Source organism: Coturnix japonica, chromosome 3 (genome assembly GCF_054131305.1).
Source record: "Coturnix japonica strain WE chromosome 3, WE-NBRP24, whole genome shotgun sequence".
Classification (NCBI taxonomy): domain Eukaryota; kingdom Metazoa; phylum Chordata; class Aves; order Galliformes; family Phasianidae; genus Coturnix; species Coturnix japonica.
Genome location: NC_140665.1, coordinates 11,377,745 through 11,389,914, shown reverse-complemented (window position 1 = coordinate 11,389,914; position 12,170 = coordinate 11,377,745). Strand labels below are relative to the sequence as shown.

Sequence of the window (12,170 nt, the reverse complement as noted above, 5' to 3'; positions counted from 1 at the left end):
CATCACTACTTCTGTCCCACAGAGCTTGTTGTCTTCAAACAGCTGCAAAAAAATGCACCTTAGCTCTGTCAAGTTGTTTTTGAGATCAGATCAAGATCAGAATTGAATCAGAACCACAGATACTCATATATGAATAATGGCAATGAAAACTACTGTTTCTTTTTGCATACAAGAAACAACTACACATATGAAGAATAATAAAAGGCTTCAGTAATTTAAAAACCTGTTCAAAAATGAAGCGCTTTTGCAAACTTTCCCACCCAAGCAGTTTTCTTTCAGTTTGTTCCTGTTGACTTTTATATAAATAAGAAAATTCTTCTGTCAGTTTCACCAGAAAACATTTAGCAAAGCTGTACTTTTCAATTCAGACTATATTTTAGTCACCACGGGCTTTGCCTTCTCTAAAGTATAAAAGGATGATACCAACAGATCCTCTGAACAAGTGTTCAAGGAAGGCTCTCAGGTGTATCCAATCAGTCAACAATAATTTGTTTGGAATAATCCCCTGAAAAGTGGTCCTGCTTGAAAATACCTGCACATGGATATCTAACATCTCCCACCGTTATACTACTGACCTTTCTTCTAATTTAAGAATTGTTTCCTGAAATAAAACTATATTAACCACAAAAACTCAGCCTTCATTTAGATGAAAGGGACAAACATAACACTACATCATGAACAGCTAAGTGAAACACATTACAAATGCCACCCAATTCCATCAACCAATCCTGCTCTTCTATACAGTTGTATATTCAAAGGCTATTCAAAGGCTACCTTAGGTGCCCTTAGACTGTTATGCAGATGCACGCTGGGCCAATATCACCACGACCACCAGGACTTCTCTCAGCTAGTTCTCTTTACAAAAAAGAGCCTGTAAATTTAGAAGAGCAGCCTGCAGATTATAAAACATACATTGGACAGAAAGATTCCCTGCACACAACAGTTAACTTGTTATCCTCCAGAACTCCTAAGAGCGTAATTTATTTCTAATGCCATGAATATCTCAACTGTTACGTATTTAATGCGTTAGAAATAGGACACCGATCCTTAATAACAAACTATGCAGTACCACCAGTCATTACAGCAGTAACATTGTCCAGTAAGACTTTGAGTCTAGTCATGTTCTTTGTTCAAACACATTCACGAAATTATTTCCCCCCCAATTCAGAAACAGCGTCATCTGTCTGCAGGCAAATTAATTCTCACTTGAAAGAGCAAACAGCAACCAAACTGGGAACTTGTCTAGTTTATGTGGGGACTTTCCAAGCACGTATCTAACTTACAAGAACTTGGCCCTCCAAAATCTGCCTGTCATTATTCCTACATTCAAAGACAAGAGTACAAGAATAGGATTGTAAAAAACACAGTAACGAGTTTTTGCTCAGGGTTCCTACCTGGTTGAACAAACTGTCAAATATCTCACATGCAGAATATGTGAACTCCAGAACAAGCCAAGCATTTACACTTCATACGTGGAGATGCACAAACGTGCTTACATAGAAAGCAAGCTGCACATCTACCTAATCCTGTATGGAAAACTCCCTCTATCTCTGAAAGGGGAACTAAGTCAGTACTGTCATAGCTGAGGAAACTGCCACTTCCTCCAAGATCTGAAAGGTTACTCATGATGTAACAGCTGTAAGTTAACATAGAGAAGATTGCTCCAGTTATATTCCATGATGATGTTGGTTTCGTTTTATTTTGTTTTTGGGGTTGTTTTTTTTTAGGTTTTGGTATAATTTCTCTACAAGCACGTGTTCATACAAATCAAAGACACTAACAGTCCATAAGTAGATCTGAATTGAATTAATCTGTGCATGGAATTTCACTCCTAGCATTAAGTTTCGTTTTTCAACAAATGAATCATTTATAAATTAAATGGTTTCATTAGGGAGACCCTGCGTGGTTTTTCAAAATAGTGGATGGTTTTGTAAATAACAGCATATCTGAACTCTGGAGGTGAGAGCAGTATCAGGTTTGCATGGCAGTTGCGGTGTGTATTCATTTCTCTTTTCCCCACAAGAAGAAATCAGTCATGCAGTGGTGAAGCCAGAAGGCAGCTACCCTCACTCTGTAAAAGACATCAGCTGGCACTTCAGGGAGTGAATTCTAGAGATGTCTGTATCCCAGCAGAAACAGAAATCAGTACGAACTGAAAACTTAAGTCAGAAGCCACAAAATCCTAACAAATACTGCCCCTCTGTCAATACCAGACTTCTACAACCATCAAAGAACACCTGCTAAAATAAAGCCTCCTACTTCCCCCACAGCTATTCCCTCACACAATACACCTCTGATTAATAACAGTTTTCCTTCTGAAGTCAATTCCTTACTTCCGATCTTTGTCCACAGGATAAGAAAGGCTATAAAAAAAAGTGAGCATCTGTCCCTATGGAGACCAGACTACAATGCCTGATCACTCAGACGATATGGAATAACACCAAACATCCACACCTTTGCAAAATCTGGGCAGGAAAAAAAACCTACCTACTTGTCTAAAATCAGCCCAAACCATGGACTTAAAAGGAATCATGAAGGATGTGAGTCATGGGGAAAATTTCAGGGAAATTTCACATGAAAAGGAAACCCACAAGCCATTTCGTAGAATTTTCCATGCTCGCGGCCCTCCCCCCACACTCTGCTTTTTCTTCCTCCTCCTTCCTAGAGGCTCGATGGCAGAGGATAGGCCTTCAAATGCTTTTATTCATCCTGCTGCTAAAGAGAGTGAAATAGAAAATAGACCACTCTGATGTCCTGAAGATTTGTCGGTTGCATATTTTCATTCAAGGAATTAAAAAATAAAAATAACACCAAAAATAACCCCATAATGTTTAACAAACTGGTAGTGACAAGTATTCAAAAACCATGATTCAGACTGTCAGAATTCTAAACACATTAAGTAACCATTCTACTTTCTGTTTTCAGACACATCAAGAAATGAACATCCAGTTTGCCTATATATTCTTTCCCATCCTACATAAGTGGGCCGGTTAAAAATTTCCCATACACATTCTTCTTGCAGCAGTGTTTCCAACCAGTTGTAAAGCAAACATGTCAAAGTCCCAATAAGGTCATTTGGAAGTGATGCCAGTTCACTCCCTGAACCTTTGAGTCAGCCTTCTACCTTTGCTCCAGTTTAAGAGTGGCTTAGCCTCAGCTGGGGCAGAATTCCCACTGAGATTGGGGTGGGAGCATAGTCCTATATGTGAATGGAGGTCCAAAGCATCCCTTCTACCAACAGGCTTTATTCAAGCAAATTAGCCTCCTTCTGCTCTCAATATGTCAGCACTTAATTAGAGAAAGAGAAAAGCAAACTGCTTCACTGTTCCAGGTCAGCATAGCTTTATTCCAGATAGCGCAGCACAGTGGAACTTCCAAGAAGACCAAGTCACAGTGCTCTCTGCTTGATACAATTCCTGGCATACACACTTTCAGTCTCTGCAGCTTCTGAACATCCAGCCAGATTCGGTCTGGATTCTGATTAGGGTTCCATTTCCCAGTAAAGTTTAACACAAAGAACGTTTGCAGGGTAATTTGTCTGAATGCGTTCAGAGCAAGAAAAATTGAGCTGCCATGCAAAACATCTGTTTCTAGTAGGCTCATAAAAGGATTCAGCTACCAAAATGATATCATGTTTGTCTCTAGAACAAGCATGTTTTCCAAGAGCCTTCCACTGAGACCTTCCATGGACTTTACCAGATTTTTTTAGCTGTTACTCCCTTCATAAAGCAAAGGATGTGCACATCTAAGGCTGCAACACTGAAGACTGCACTCTTGATGGAAAAAGATCAGGTTAGGGAATACTTATGCAGGCTGGGCTCTGATGGGATGCACTCACAAGTGCTAAGGGGAGTTAGCAGAAGTGATTGCAAGACAACCTATAATCTCTGATCAATCACAATGACTGGGAGAACTGCCCAAAGATGAGAGAACATCTTTGTCACACCTATTTCCGAGAATGGGCAAGGAGGACCTATGGAATTACATGGAATTACAGACAGGTCAGCCTCTCCCCAAACCGTGGGAAGGTGAAGGGGCAAATAATCCCAGACACTATTTCCAGGCACAAACTGAAGGACAAAAAACATCATCAGGAGTAACCAGCATGGTTTCACTGAAGGGAAGTCACACTTGACCAACCAGATAAGCTTCTACAATAAAAATGACCAGCTTGATGGAGCTGGAAAGCAGCCCTGCAGAACAGGAACTTTGAGTTTGGAGAACACCAAAACTGAAAATGAGCCAGATGTGCCCTTGCCACAAGGAAGCCTAATAGTACCCTGGTCCACATTAAGCAAAATTATTGGTAGCAGGTGAAGGGAGATGGTACTTCTCTTTTCAGCACCAGTACTGCTACACCTGGAATGGTGAGCAGTTCTGGACTTCCCAAGAGAAGACACAGATATATACTGGAGAGAGTCCAATGAATGGCCATGAAAGTGATGACAGGAGTGGAGCATCTTCCCTGTGAGGAAAGGCTGAGAAAGTTGGAACCCTGTAGCCTAGAAAAGAGATGGCCTGGGGGCCATCAGTGTCTATAAATACCTTAAGAAGGGACACAAGGGGTACAGAGCAAGGCTCTTTTCAGTAGATCCCAAACAAGACAAGCAGCAATGACTTGTTGATATAAAGCACCTTTTGGAAAAAAATAAAAATAAAAAATAAAAAAATCCTCTCTCTAAACTTTCATAATACTGAATTCATTGTAACTCCAAGAATGTAAGCTAAGAAAATAAAAATAAAGACCTGTAGAAAACAGCAACACGTTTCATCTGAGCAAAGCTGCAGCCAGCATTCCCAGAGTCAGCTGTCCTTGTGGCTGCCATTAATGGTTGCCACACACATCTGGTGTAGAAGAAACTCAAACAGCTATGCCGTAATTGCAGAAAACATCCAGGTTATTGCTCTAAAAACCTGCCTCCTGTCCCTCTGGCTATTGTTCAGCTTTGGTTTCTGATCCTACTCCTCAGCAGCAGCCCTCAGCACTTCAGTCCTATCAACTCTTCCCACCTGCTCTAAGCCCTGTCTCTTGTCCACTACTCAACACCACCTCATCCATCTCACTCCAAACCACACCCAGTCACTCCAGCTTCTTACTTCCTCTCACATCACTGAAACCAGATAAGAAACAAGCAGTTGTAGATCACAGGCTCTCCAGACAGAGGTTCCTGGAGCTTCTATCTCTCTTTTTTCCAGTTCTTCATCACAGTATTTCATTCCAGTCTTCCCATAAATTACAGGGTTTGCTCATTCAAGCCCCCATTAAGGTTCCTCTCAATCAATTAGAAGAAAAGCACTGAGCATCTAACTGATGCTCTAGCAGCAAGAGTAATGGATGAGCATCAAAGAGCAAGCATATGCCCTAAGATTTCCTGCAGCCTTAATAGTGAGATCAGGTACATGTTCTTGCTCCCTGGCATTTTTGTCATTGCACCTACTGTGAATTCAATCAGACCTGAAAGAGAGTCTGGTTTGTTCTAAGAATTCTTTGGGAAGCTTTGTTGTTATTCTGGGATGGGGAGAGCAACACTTACACAAAACATGGAGAGAAGTGGCAACTCTCTCTTTTCATTTGTTAGTTTGGCCCCCACTGCTGATACTTGTGGATTTTTATTCTGGAAAAAGGATAAAGATGAGGAATTGTCTGTGGGAGTGTTTGCTGGGCTTCCTGCCCTCTGTAAATTGGAAGATTGCCCACGCTAAAGAAAGGACAGATTCTGTAAATCCTGATCTAATCTGTGCTTAACAGAATAACATTTATAGAAAATGAATATTTACAGTGCCTTGACCCAAGATACCTTGTATCTTGTATATGATGCTGAAAAAGAATTACCAGTGGAAGAAGCACAAGAACTGCCCAACTGAATAACAGCAACAACAGCAGCCCACCCAGTGGTCTGCCTGCCTGGGTCTTGAACCATCTCCTTCAGAAGAAGGGGCAGGAAGAAAGCCTGCAGTAGGCAGTTATGGCATGTTTGTTCTTAGTCTGTTGACATTAGTCTTTAACCATAAAATACACGTTCTTATATCCCTCCCAACATTACTCATTCATTAGCAGATGGATCTCGTTTTCCATAAGAACAAAGGGATTATGTCTGCTTAAGCAGTATACTTTGAAGCCTTTTTCTTTGTTGCTGAGCACCCAAATCTACAAACCTAAGTGACTGACAGCAGGCAGACAACTTGCCCATTCTGGCAACTAAGGTACAAATCCCACCCAGTCTTACTCAACTACCACTAACAAACAGGTAGGAAGAAGTGAGGAGAGACCCGTGTTAGCTGTGAGCAGTACCTCAAATTATGTAAAACAACTTAAAGGCTTAAAGGGAACAAACTATTAGAGAAGAGAAAAGTAGAAAGGAAATAATTAGACCTTACTTCTAAGATTGGATAGTTATAATAGAGCAAGGGGTGCTCATGAGAAGCAGCCTCTCCAGGCCAGGAAGATCTTGTTCAGCCTGCCAGCAGTTCTACGTGCCAAGATTTAATCATCCTTGAACTGCTGGAAGAAGCTTCCAACCAACAACACTGAAATAAGAATTGCAACTATCAATCATTATTTTATACAAGAACAACGTATATATACTATGACTCACTTGCACTAAGACAACATATATCACTACCTTTAAACAGAAAATGAACACAATAATTTAAAACCAGAAATAGAAATACATGGATGTGATGTACCGACTGTGATTTTCTCCTCGTTTAAATACACTTATTTTACCTTTCATAGAACGGCCTGGGTTCAAAAGGACCATAATGATCATTCATTTCAAGCCCCCTGCCACAGGCAGGGTCACCAATAACCAGACCAGGCTGCCCAGAGAAACTGTTTTTGCAGGTGCTCACCAATTTTGCTGCTCCATTCTTTTGCATTCACACTTGCTTTATTTTTCTTTTGTTACTGACAAGCATGTGTCCAGAATTTTATACAAAATAGGACTGCATCAGTACCGCAATAAGCACACTGATATGAAATGGAGGTGCCAATGTAGCTGAAGGAAAGCAAATGACAAAGAAGATGACAATGAAATGCACGGTAGAAAATACCTGAATAAACCCTTTATAATGAAAGAAACTAGTACTAAAAGTCTTCTAAAAATGTCAGCCAGTGGAACTCAATAAAGGTCAGGACACTTTGAAAAGGAGAAGAGAGAAGATCGTCTGTATTTACATTCCTTTGTTCCATAATTCAGTACAATGTATTCTAGGTTACTTTAATCTAAGATGTGACCTTTATTGCCAACATTCACTGTTCATTATCCAAGAAGACTCAAATTTGCCTGAGGAAGCCAAACTTGTTGATATGTAAGCTGTCTAAACCTGCATCTTCCAGGATACTTACTGATGTCAGCCTTCAGACTCACTACTTAGATGCCGGAACTTCACCATCAGAATTAATTTTCACTATTCTCGCATAAATCAATATAAACAACAGCTGGGAAATGACTTCACATATTTTACAAAGCCTGTTACGTTACTGATCCCACCACTAACAAGTGAAAACAGGTGAGGAAAGTGCTTTTGTGCCAACAGAAATCTTTCGTTTAACCACAAGAACGTGCCAAGACAGTCAAATAAAATACACAGGCACGTTTTGAAGTCACTGAATTTACAGGCACAACAAAATTGTGAAAATAAGTGAGCAGTTCAAAACAGGGAGCACCTGTCATTACTAAAAAGGTCGCGCAGATTTCCTTCAGCTAATAGAAAGTCACGCTCTCATCGTTTTTAGAACTGTCACTCCCAAAACAAAAGCAAAATCAGGAATGATAAATTGTTTCTGATACCACACATGCTCCTGAAACCTTTCTGTTGGCGGTGGTTTAATAACCACATTTTCCTGTGTTTTAAGTGCATCTGTGCTTTCTTACAGTGCAATACCATTACACAAACAAGAGTACATAGCAAGTGCTTCTCTTTCCTTCCTCCCCCAGGAAGGAACATTATTTCCTCTGGAAGCCCAGTTACAACACACAGAAACTGCTCTAACAGCAACAGACTTAAAAACACCACTGTGGTTCTCAATTCACAACCTGCCAAAGACTTGAAAGAAGAAAGGCACCTTCTTCCAAAACAACATCCCTTACTTTGCAGCTTACTTTAAGCTGAGTATTTAAATCCTCCAATGCAGATGAAAGCTTTAAAGGAATTAAAGTAAGTTACCTTTTATTTTAATGAGAATCACCTTCCCTCAAGGAGCACCTGTGGGTGATCTCATATCAATAGACAGTCTGGGTAGCCTGTTCCAGTGCACCAGCACTCTGACAGTGAAGAATTTCTTCCTTGTGTCAATATGGAACTTCCCATGTTTCAGTTTCTGCTCATTGCCCCTCATTTTATTGTTGCTCACCTCTGAAAAGAGCCAAACCCCATCAACCTGACTCCCTCTCTTTAGATATTTACAAACAGTGATGAGATCCACTCTCAGCCTTCTCTTCTCCAGACTCAAGAATCCGAGGTCTCTCAGCCTCTCCTCATAAGGGAGATGCTCCAGGTCCTTTATCATCTTCATGTCCCTCCACTGCACTCCTTCTAGAAGAAATAAGAAATGTAAAGTGATCTAAAACCTCTAACACCATCACTGCAAGCCTTTCGTACTGCTAACGGATTCGAAGCTTCAAGTCATGTTTGACTCTATCAGTCACTGAGCAAAAAATGTACTATTTCCTGATACTTAACTGAAATTCTTCAACCCATCTATAACAAAAATAAATTACAATCCCTTTTAGAAAGAATGTCCTAAAAGAAATCTCTAACAGTTGCTCAGGAACCGCATACATTTAAAATACTTTAAATTTTCTGGCTGCAATTCAAAACAATGCAGCTGGGAATCATCTTATCAATTGTCCCATAATACTTAATGTAGATGAATCATTTCTCCTTGCAACTTTCCATCTGCTGATTCTCAGATAAAGATATGAAGCACATATATGGAAAGTTACATCAAGATATGTCATAACTAACCCTTTCAAACTGAAAGCAGGTTTTGCTGTTTGTTAAGTATAAGAACCAAATCTCGAATTCCAATTACTTCAGCATGGCTGCTGGATGGTCTGTCAAAGAATCATCATGTGTACAGCGATGCATAGTAACAATAATGCAAAGATGATACAAGAGAGGTGATGATAAGTATCCAAAAGGTTATTTAAAGGAAAGACTCACCCAACAGAGGCCTTCAGTCTGCTGGTGAGTGCCAGAGCAAACTCCACCAAGGAGCAAACTCCACCAAGGAGCAAACTCCACCAAGGAGCAAACTCCACCAAGGAGCAAACTCCACCAAGGAGCAAACTCAAAGAGATGCTGCTTCAGTGGTGGTCATCCCTTAAATGAGGTCTAGAGGAGGTGGACTCAAGCTCCACCCCTTCCAGGAGCACAGCTGAATTACCCTCACCTGTGCTCCCACAGCGGACCCAAAACTTGCCTCAGCAGATTAATGAGAGGTTCAGGCTGTGATTACCAATTTCCCATACATCATAGAATCACAGGGTTGGAAAGGTCCTACAAGACCATCCAGTCCAACTGTCATCCCATAGCCGCTGCATTCAGGTGATAGCCATCAATCCCTTATTCAATTCATTGTTCAATATCAAGCACATACAACTGGTAAAATGGGTTCTATGGCTCATATGCTAATCCTATGATTATACGAGTTTGTTCTTCCTGGATTTCCAGCAAATTGTTATAATGAAAAGGTTGGACATTGTCAACAGAGAAAGACAGACCATCTCCATGTGCAATATTTATGTTTTTCTAAGTCAAAACTCAACACTTAGTTAGGTCATATAACTGTAATACCAAAGCATCCTCTCCAAAGTCTTAGTATAAATGACTGAAGCCTGATCTGAAGAGGTAACAGGCGTAAGTTTTCCTGCATTTATTATTTCTGAAAGGGAAAATCTGTTATCAACAGATCAATGAGAATAAGAACAAAGCTCTGAATTTAATTACCACTTACAATTCAAACCATTACAGTAAGTCTGTACAACTCCTTAAAGCCAGCAGGCTACCCTGGATTAAAGAGTAAATCCTATCCCATTTAAGACTCCACATGCCTGATTCAGGTTTCTTTTACACATGCTTCACTACTTCCCTCTGGAGAAGCAAAACAATGCCTCCTACTGCTATTAATTGCTCATAAAAGAGCTATTTTTTTTTTTTAAATAAAAATTTAATATGATAATTCTGAAATGCAGTCTATTTTCTTTTCCATATAAATCACATCCATTAAGGAGTATCTATGAAAGCGAATTTTAACAATTTGAAGATAATAAAGCATAATGTCTGTAAAATTTTTTCCCCCCCACACTAATTAAATTGAAGTTAGAAGACTTCTTTATTCTACATTAGGGAACAACTTAGGGAACTTTACTCTGAAAAAAGTAGATGTGGTTTTGAAAAAGAGATTTAGTTTCAAATAGGTACATATGGAACTTCCCTGACTCTATTCCAGAGCAAAAATAGCTTAAAATGTTTTAATTAATCCACTTCTCCTTGACAAACAGCTCCTTCACAATGTTTCTAATACAACTCAACATTGGCTGCATCTTTCCTGACAGCTGGTATTTCCTTAGCAGAGAATGTCTCAAATGGCTTATGTATAACATTCCTTCTAAAATTCATTTCCTTTCTGTGTAAGATGTTAATACAGCAGGAAAAAAAAAAAAATAGCAGGAATGTTTCATGCCATGTGGGACATAACAGTTCTAGAGTTTTGCTTTAAATTAGCCCAATAACTTTTTCTCGGTAGAAATATTATTAATGTGGCTGTAACTTAACATTTGGTAAAAGGAAAAATTCCTGCCCACAACTTTGCTTCTTTCCAGATCATATTCCAACATGAACTTCATTATTATGTTCTAGCTCTTCAGTACATGCTTGGTGGAAGTCTGACAGGACCTTAAAGAGGTAAGAATGAAACAACTGTCTTGTTCAGAATCAAGAGACTGATAGTTCCATATCAAATAGTTTCCTAACCAGAAAAGAAAGCTCTCAATAACTTTGCTCTAAACATTAAAATCATTCAAGCTGTTGGAATGAGAAGAAAAAAACACCACAGCCACTCTCAAGAGAAGGACACAAACTACAGTCTGACAAAAGAAGATGCGACTCCCATGGGTGGGCCGCTCCTCTGTATTAACAACAGATCTGCTGTCCTTAAGAGCTGGGAGACTCACAAGAATTGCACGCAGAAGAACTAAGGTCTCACATGCACAGAGCCCTGGAAATGCTCCTACAAGGATACTGCACACAAACAGAGGCGTTTAGTCTCAAGTCAGTGCCTACACCATTGAGAGGTAGTAAAACCTTACCTGAATGCCTGTCACTGCTGTAGCTCTCCAGAAGTCTTCAAGTGATTAAGAAATACATCTTGATAATTTCCTTCTTCCATCACGCTATAAAGCCATATATTGCTATAAATCACAATACTATTCTGGCAAATCAGATCGTTTTCAGTACCACAGACAATTTTCATTCTTCAATACTCTGCAGCCCATACAGACAGATGCACAATGGTATTTTTGCAGCTACTCTCCATTTGAGGGAGGTACCTCCTAGCCAACGTGTCCTTTTGTGATCATCCCTGGTAATAACTGCACACATAGAATGCTGAAATTCAGTCACCAGGAAGCTCCCCTAGAAGTTAAGGTTTGCTTATCTTACATTTATGAACTGGCACGTTTCTAAACTTAAGCAAAAGCCTGTCCAAAATATTCCCTCTTCAACTAATTCTATATTTCAAGTTACAGTGAGAGAGGATGGATTCAGGAAACATTCTCTTTCTTTCTAACAGGAAAACTCATTTTAGCACCCTGTTCACAAAAGTAATACCTTTAGTTCTGAAAGCAAGATTAATTCTGCATGCCTCAGCACTCATATCAAAGCCATGAATAAGACCTGCAATGCTCATTTGCTTAACTGAGTTTATGGATGCCTCACGCAAAGCTAAAGCAAGAAGAAAAAGCCAAACTTACCACTTCTCTCTGCCACCACCTACACGTAAGAAGGACAAGTATCTGAACACTTTGGGGGCCACAGGAAACAAAGGCATCATTGAATAGCTTAGAGCTTTTATCCTTATGAAAGTATTTGCTGCAGCCACTTCAGAGGCATAATGCCGTTCCACAAGAGCAACGGTTGGCAAAGCTGCGAAGGCAAAGAGAAGG

General features: G+C 39.9%; 1 protein-coding gene across 13 annotated transcripts in view; it reads right to left on the bottom strand.

Moving 5' to 3' along the window:
- The window catches only part of LCLAT1 (lysocardiolipin acyltransferase 1), a 136,202-nt gene that overhangs the window by 72,707 nt on the left and 51,325 nt on the right, over positions 1 to 12,170 (bottom strand). For 3 of the 13 annotated variants that reach the window (XM_085542700.1, XM_085542705.1, XM_085542711.1), the window contains one exon: positions 11,979 to 12,150. The exons of 7 other annotated variants lie outside the window; for them this stretch is intronic. The gene's annotated coding sequence lies outside the window, so the exon portion shown is untranslated. Of the gene's footprint in view, positions 1 to 8,409; positions 8,539 to 11,315; positions 11,400 to 11,978; positions 12,151 to 12,170 lie in introns of all 13 variants that reach the window. 3 more of the 13 variants (XM_085542702.1, XM_085542703.1, XM_085542704.1) reach the window with 3 other exon arrangements.